The 7,888-nt window shown below is 43.6% G+C and overlaps 1 protein-coding gene across 1 annotated transcript in view; it reads left to right on the top strand.

The window, feature by feature from the left end:
- The first annotated feature begins 2,112 nt into the window (after positions 1-2,112).
- Positions 2,113-7,888, top strand: part of TUNAR (TCL1 upstream neural differentiation-associated RNA) — a 161,889-nt gene continuing 156,113 nt past the window's right edge. Inside the window, exon 1 of the mRNA XM_055717387.1 lies at positions 2,113-2,519. The gene's annotated coding sequence lies outside the window, so the exon portion shown is untranslated. The remainder of the gene's footprint in view (positions 2,520-7,888) is intronic.

Below are 7,888 nucleotides of genomic sequence, written 5' to 3'. Positions count from 1 at the left end.
AGGCCTATCCTGATGTATCTCTTGGGAAAAACAGGTTTTAGTTACACAGGTAATAGGACTGAAGTAGCTAAGTGGATTCACGGTTTATTTTCAACAAATATTTTTTGTTAGTTTTTTGAAAGGTATATGCCAAAACTCACATTTTATATTCAAATTTTAACTGATTTAAGCTAAAGTAAAACCAAGAACCTCAACAGTTTGTGCTGTTTCACGGGTGGGGGAAAACCAGAGTAGTTTCCAGGTCATGTGTAACTGGTTTTTGTGTGTGTTTTGTTGGTTGTTTTTTTTTTTTTTCTTGAATGGTTCTTGAGAAGCTTCTTTGTGTTCTTGTACTAAAAGTATCAAAACCAGAATTACGATGTTGTATACCCTGATTGATTTACAAGTGAGGGAAGAGATTCTGATTTACAATTTTATTATGCAGATTCTTGCTCATGCCTGGTTTCCCCAGAAGTAAGGGAGTAGGCCAGGAGCAAAGGTAGTTTTAGTTAGAAAGACCATCGTACTGTATAGAATTCATGGTAGTTGTAGTGCATGGCTGAGAGGAACGTACAGTGCTGTATGTAATTGACAAGCATTCATATCTTCACAGTTTTGAAGATCACTTATTAATCAGCGTAATTGCTTACAGGACAGCAGGCTGCTGGCTTGTGCTTTTTTCTCAAGGAGAAAGAAAATCTTTTAAAGGTGACTTTTATTCTCACCTGATATTAATGTTTTAAGACCTTTTGAATCAAAGTAAATAAACAAACTAGACTTCCTTGAAGATGGAGGGAGTTTCCTCTAGCTGTTGAAATATATGCTATAATTTTCAAAGTACGATCAGAGGGCCAAGTTCAACACTAATTTTGAAACAGCTTTGCCAGTTAAAGAAGTTAATTCTAACAAACAACAGAGGGACAGTGATATTATTTTTTTAAAATTGTTGCAGCTGCCTCACATAAAAAGCCATGAGACTGCTCCTGTACATACACTGTGATGCTGGTATGTGTGTCTGTGATTACATGTTGTCTTTTCTAATCTAAAGCTCGCACAGGAGGCATACTTGGCATCTCTTAAAGATGAGTAAAATTTAACTTGGCATCTACCAGTGAATTGAGTCAAAAGGGGCTCTGGAAGAGTGTTGAATTAGAGAAAAAACCATGGAATTGCACTTTTTAAGCTTGTTATAGAAGTACATTTTTTAAGGTCTGAAAGATTTTATGCAGAATGCAGCCTCAAAAGAGTGAAGTAGGGAATGTGAATCTTTGTTTTGCAGACTAATATAAACCGAAATACAGAGTTATTTACTACTTGTACTGTAACAGCTATAGAGAGAATAAAGTTTTGGAGCCTTTAGTCTTAAACCTATGATCTAGTGAGTGAAAAACACATGCTACATGGGTACAGGGATGTCTCAACAAGCATTTTAGAGCTTTCAAATACACACTACGATGAGTGTCTTTGAAATACTACTTGTCAGACAAGATTTTCCCATTGAATGGTAATACTATGAAATTTCATGTTTCTGTTCCTATCCTCCATTTCACTTGTCTAAATTCTAAACAGCTATTCAGTAGATTTAGGGATGGAGGGTTTTTTAAGTTTTGTTTTAGGTTTGGGTTTGGTTTTTTTTTGGTTTGTTTAAAGAAAATGTAGGCATTCTCTGAGAAGCAGTGCTTTTTGATTATTTCAAAGAAATGCACTCCATAAAGACTGGGTACATGTTAAAACCTTCGCAGCTTGGAATAAATCAGGTTTAGGGCTGAATTTAAGAATGTTTTGTACTGCTGTTTTTAAAAATATACAGAATCTAGGATTCTTCAGTATTTCACGTTTACTCATCTGTCTGTGATGCTCAGTGAGAAACGAGCAATAAAATATGAAAGGGAACAGGTGCACAAAGACTGATGCTGCCTGAAAGGAAAGCCAATTAAAAGCAAATAACCTAAACATTTTAGGTGGCTCCAGAAGAGGGTTGTGGAAGGTCTCCTTGGGGAGATGCTCTCGGGGGGAGCTGCTGGTGGAGTGGCCGAGGCCACCCAGGAGATGGTGCTGTTGAACCGGGGAAGCGGCACAGCTCTGACCCAGAAGCATCTTTCAATGCGGTCCTCCCTGTTTTCCATCTGTGTTTCACGTTATTCTTTGGAGTCCTCGTTTTCTTTTGGGAGAAGGTACCAGTGTTGAATCCGGAGCGTATCCCGGTCTGGTATGCAATGCCATTCCCAGACAGACAGCCCTATGCCCTCGATGGAGATGACGCTAGTGCCTGAAGGTGATGTTTTTTCCTTGGACTGCGTGGCTGGCGAGATGGTAACGCTGAGGCGGGGAGCAGCTTCACAGCTCATTGCCCTCATCAGAGCAACCGCCTGAGAAGCACCGTGCCAAAGCCAAGCGCTCGCCGGGTACCCGCTGCATCGCTGCGAAGGGCGGGGAGCAGCGCGCCCGCTCGCCGGGGCTCCTCGGGGACCCGCTGCCTGCCAGCTTCCCTCTGCCGTCCTCTGAGGCGGCCTGTCCCCAGATACACGTGTCTGGGAAAGGTAAGTGCCAGGGCGGCTCTGTCGCTCCCTCGCGAGGACTCGCCGGGCCGAGCGTGGGCTGCAATGCCTTTTCGCCCCTGGAGTACGGCGGGTGCGGGGTGCGCAGGGCAGAGGGTGCCACAAGCCCCCGAGGGCGCGCAGCTCCACAGCACCCTCGCCCCTGCCCTTGGGGCACAAGGCACCCACCTCCCTCCTGCGCTGGTGGGCCACGGTGCGCGTGTGGGTCTGCAGCCTGCTCAGGGCGGGAAAATATGAGGTGGCCAAGAGGAATCTGGGTTTCTCCCAGGCCAGGGTGTCTCAGCAGAGCAAGAGGTCAGATGGATGTGGCTGTCTTTTCTGTTGATTTGTGTTTCATCAGCACCCTCTGGTTGGGTTCAAAGGCTTCACGTCTGGCCAGGAAAGAACAGGTCAGCGGGTGCCCTGGGAGGGGCTGTGGCAGCACGAAGGCATGAGAGTGGGTATTTGCAGAATATTTACTGGAAGAGTTCAGTGAAGGCCTTTTCCCCAGTTGCAGGAGGGCTTACGTCTCTGGCGTTTCTGCACGCTTAAACAGACAGTAACTGGGGTTTTATATGTGGTATAAATCAGCAGCTCCAATTCCCCAAGTCTACCTGAGCTGTTTTCTGTCTCAGTGGGTATTACCAAAATTAGGTCTTTCTGCGTTCCGGTGCAGAGGCAGGAAGCAAGTCCGCTGCAGGTGTTTGGGTGGCTTAGCAGGCCTCGCGAAGCGCAGCTGCCGTTCTGCTGTGGCGCCATTATGAGTGCCTTGCACCCAGCTCTGTGGCTGAGGTGAGCGTGGCCGGCGGCGGCAAGGGGACAGGCGAGGAAGGAGCCGTCCGCGGGGAGGGTGGCCCAGCCAGGCCGTGTGTGGACCCTCCAGGGAGGCCGGTGCTATGGGAATCTAAGGACTATATCTGTTGTGCTGCATTTCATTTCCTCTCTTCCTAAATCATTGACAGCAACTCAATGGCCAGAGGTAGGATGATTTTTTTAACTGGTTGTTGGGTTTTTTCAACTGCTTGCAAACAATAAATGATTTAAAGCTCAGCTGACACTTTGTGGGGGCTTTTACTGCATGAGGAATCATTTGGCAGGGCATGAGGAAGGAGCTGTGGAGAGAAGGGGCTGAGGAACAATGTTTTCCAGTGGTTGTTAGGTGTGTCAGCAGCAGGAAGTCAGAAGAAAATACTGAAAAGGCCTCTTTTAAGGAAGAGCAATTTAGGAAGGAGCATAGCAGCAATAAAATAGCCCAAAACAAGCCTGTTCAAATACCTTTGCTTTTCATGTGAACTTGAGGTATAGTTCAGCTTGCTGTGCTGAGGAACTGTCAAGTTTTAGGGCTGGAGCTGGCTGTTGCTCAAGCATCAGGAGTGAGTCCTGTTGAACAGGAGGTGGTTTAGGGCTCAGGCCACAACTTTAACTTGGCCAGCATGGTCTTGCACATCTCTGCCTCTGAAAGATGAGATCTTCCTACGTATTCAAGGGGAGTCTCAGCAGGCACTAGACAGTAAGTTACATATTTTGTTTTAGGGACCATTTTGCACTGAACTCTTGGATAAAGTGCTAAGGATCAGCATAATGTCTCAAACCTAGGAGACCTCTCTCTTCTAAGACCCCAAACCATCGAGCTATAGTGTCAGGCTTGCTTTCATCTCAGAAGCTTTGTGGTTCTTTCTGAGCCAGGAACTCTGCAAGTGGAACACTGTGCTCTCCTCCCCAGCACCTGGTACCCTGCCTGGTGGCTGAATGCTCCATTTGAGGTGGCCAGTGCTGGCTTGACCTCCCTTGCGTGCAGCCTTTCCATGCCCAGAAGCGAGCACTATAATTGCTACTACACTGTTGCAGAAAAGCAGCTTCCAGCACCAGGTTGTTACTGGTGTGGATTACACGCTCCAGGTTTGCCAGCTACTGCCTTGTTTCGGCCTTTGGCAGATCTAAAACAGGAGATAGGTGCCTTTTTTTTTCTGCCAGCATGGAACAGAGCCATAAGTAGGTATGGGATTTCAGATGAAAGTTCTCCCTTTTTTACGTGGTTAAATCCTGATATCCTGAATTTTTTTTTTTTGTTCTTAATCTTGAGCAATATGAAGGAAGGAATTGAAGACAAGATTGCATCTGAAGCTGCTAACAGATATATTAATGTAATATGGTCTGGTAGCTTAGTGAGAAGTAAAATACAGCAAAGTGACTGAAATCTCAACTTCAGAACATCTGGGGTTTGGTCACATTGGGAGGGTTAGTCAAGAAAGCTCCTGAGGGAAGAGTACAGGAAGAAAAATCCTTAAAGGTGCCATGACTTCCACTTAAGGACAATAACAGAGTCTGGAGGGCATGTATGTTGCTAACAAAAATAATACTAAGCAAGGAAAGAGGAAACCAGTACAGCTGAATGCAAGGACTGGAGAGTTTTTGGAGTCAAATGGGAATCCTTCCAAATCTGAAAATGTAACCCTAGCTTTCCAATACATTGGTTTATTAATTAACATAAAGACTAGATGGAAGGGAAATTAAAAGGAAATATGGTGGACTGCAAACAGCTAAAGGTATAAAATAAGAATGCTTCAGGTCTGTCTGTCAGAAGAGTAGGAATAATTAATGGGTAGCTCAGAAAATGGATCACTGAAGATTAAAGGCAGAAATTAAGATAAAGACATTGCTGAGAATTTAAATTATTTCTTTGCATCGCTCTTCAGCACAGAGAATATCAGAGCAATACCTACTGGGACTTGCTCTTTTCTGGTAATCAAGATGTGTCCAAAGAAGAGCTGGAACAAATCGATAATTTAAAAAGCAGCAAATCGTCAGCTCCAGATGGTACATTGAAAAGTTCTGAAGGAGCTTAGTATGAAATAGCTCTTCTGCAGCAAAAATATGCCTTCCTTAATTAAAAACAGCTATTTCATTGAAGAAGTGGAGGGTAACAATTTATCCAAAGTTAAAAAGGGATTGAAATAATTTGAGGAAGCACACACTCTCTTTATCCAGACATACATTTCTGTTTTATGAACTGGTTGAAAACAGTATGTAAAGTAGGAAGAAAAATAAAAAAGAAGATGGTGTCATGATAGGATGTAAAAAGCAAGGTTTCTGCAAAGAACAATTATGCCTCGTCATTAATCTGTTGGAACTCTGATTGGGCCAGTCTTGTCGCAGACAAAGCAGAAGCAACCACTGTAGTTTAGATAAAGCTCAAAGGACCTTTGGCCTTTGTAGGATACTGGGAGTCAGAGAGGTGAGCTTGTTGCATACCTCTTGGCTGACGTGACCATGCCAGGCTGCATGTCCAAAAAGCCCTGACCATCCTTGGCATTTCCATGCAGCACCAGTCCCATAACTTGTTCCTGCTCCGCGATGGTGTTATCCCACATCTGTGACATGAAGTCCTGCTTTCAGCTGTTCTGGGAGGTGAGAAACCAATTAAGGGGGTGAGTGATCTGTTTCCACCCTCTGAGAGAGGTTAGCTACAGGTTGTTTCTGTGTGTCTGTTAGGTTTATGAGTCTGAAAAGGTGAATATTGTTGAGAAAGCTGACACACTGCTTTTAAGTTCTACAGAGGATGTAAAGGCTATTCTGGGCAACTACAGGTGGGCAGAAACTAGGAGTTGAGTATCAGTGGCAGCTGTGGTGGGGAGCCCTTCCTGCAGGTAGCACCAAGATAGCTTTGAAGTAGATGCATACATGGGGAAAGGAAAATATTAACAAAAAATTTAAGACTCTCCAACTTGTCAGGTAAAGCCAGGGGCTGGCTGGCTGAATCCTCTTTACCACTGTCCATGTCACTCACTAAAGTATGTACAGTACTATTTATTATATTTTTTTAAGAAGGTATCTTGCATTAGTTATGCAACAGGAGGAATTTTGTACTAGGGAAATAGAAAATGGCAAAGAATCCAACATCAGAATAAGAAGAGGGAATGTATTAATCCCACTCCCCCCCCCAATGCCATGCATAAATTAGTTAGATACAGTTTCAACGTCAACATTAACAACATCCCTGTATGTTTATAGTGAATACTTTGGATGAGCTGAGACGAAAATATCATCAGAACCCATACCTTTACCTTTAACAATGTGACTTTTTTCTATTTCAATTTTATGTAAATTGGGATTATTTGTGGCCTCCTCATGGTGTTCTTTGTTCTCATGTGCTCTTCAAATGTACCCACTTGATTCCATGCTGCCAGTGAAGGCTGACAAACTGCCCATTTTACCCAGAAAAATATCTCAGTAGGATTCTGTGGAACAGTTTAAAAAGAAAAAAAACAAACAACAAAAAACTTCAACAAATATTTTGTGCCTGGACTCTTTGTTAGTAGAAATTAGCAGTTTTCATCAACTTCAACCTTCAGTCTTTTAAGCAGACAACAGAACCACTACCACTTCTCCTTTATCCTTTGTTTCTGCCTGTCAGTCCTCCTCCATCTCTTCTGACCTCTGCTTCCATGTATTCGTCCCTCATTTCTAGGATCTCCCCTTCCTTTCCTGCTTCTCCCAGGTGTGCGATGTTGCTTCTCTATGCCTGCTCCTGCCACCTTACAGCGCTGTCAGCTACAGCTGTACTGACTCTGGTGTCCAGCCAGAGTCAATTATGCCAGCAAGCTAATTAGAAGGCATAGGATGCTATGCCTCACTCTTGATATCTTTGCATCACAGTGTGCTCTGCTGATTAGGAAATTTTTTAATTTATAAATTTTATATATTTATAAATAATACTGATTTATAGTAACATTAAATGATATAAATTAGGAAAAAAAAAAAGGTTTCTGGAATAACCCTGCTGTTTTTCTCTCTGCTCTGTTCTGTGCAATTGTTTTCATATCAATTAGTTCCAGTATACAGCACTTCTAGTGTTTCTCTGGGTATTTGGTAGGGAACAGCATCAGTCACAAGATGCCTGGAGAAGCATTATATTTATGGGTGATAAATAAGACTCTAGATTTTAGAAAGACCGTGTTTCATCTTTTCCTTTAAATTTTCTATGCAGTCACAGAAGGTGGGAAAGGATGGCGTAGAGGTGCCCAGGACACTTTTAAATTAGCTAATTTAGATGTGAACTCAGTTTAGCCATGGCAGCGTGGTGTAGAGGAGGTTGGCTGACGCACTCAGCTCCACAACAGTCAGGAGGGTCCCACTGCTCAGCTTTTTCAGTGCTCTTTTCTGCAAGAAAAGTCTCCCCTCTGTAATGCCATGGGGTGCTGTGGCTCATGTTGTCACACAGTAGATCAGTGGCTTGACATGACAGTTTGATGATATGCAGGCTTGTGGGCTTTTCCAGATACCAGATCCACAGTAGAGCTGGATTGCTAATACTTCAGGGTCGGTAGGTTTGGGTCCTTCCTTTCCATTTATGAAAGTGCCCATAACTGCCA

Source organism: Falco cherrug, chromosome 7, assembly GCF_023634085.1.
Source record: "Falco cherrug isolate bFalChe1 chromosome 7, bFalChe1.pri, whole genome shotgun sequence".
NCBI lineage: Eukaryota > Metazoa > Chordata > Aves > Falconiformes > Falconidae > Falco > Falco cherrug.
The sequence above is the reverse complement of the archived record's forward strand: the minus strand, read 5'-3'. Positions and strand labels throughout refer to the sequence as shown.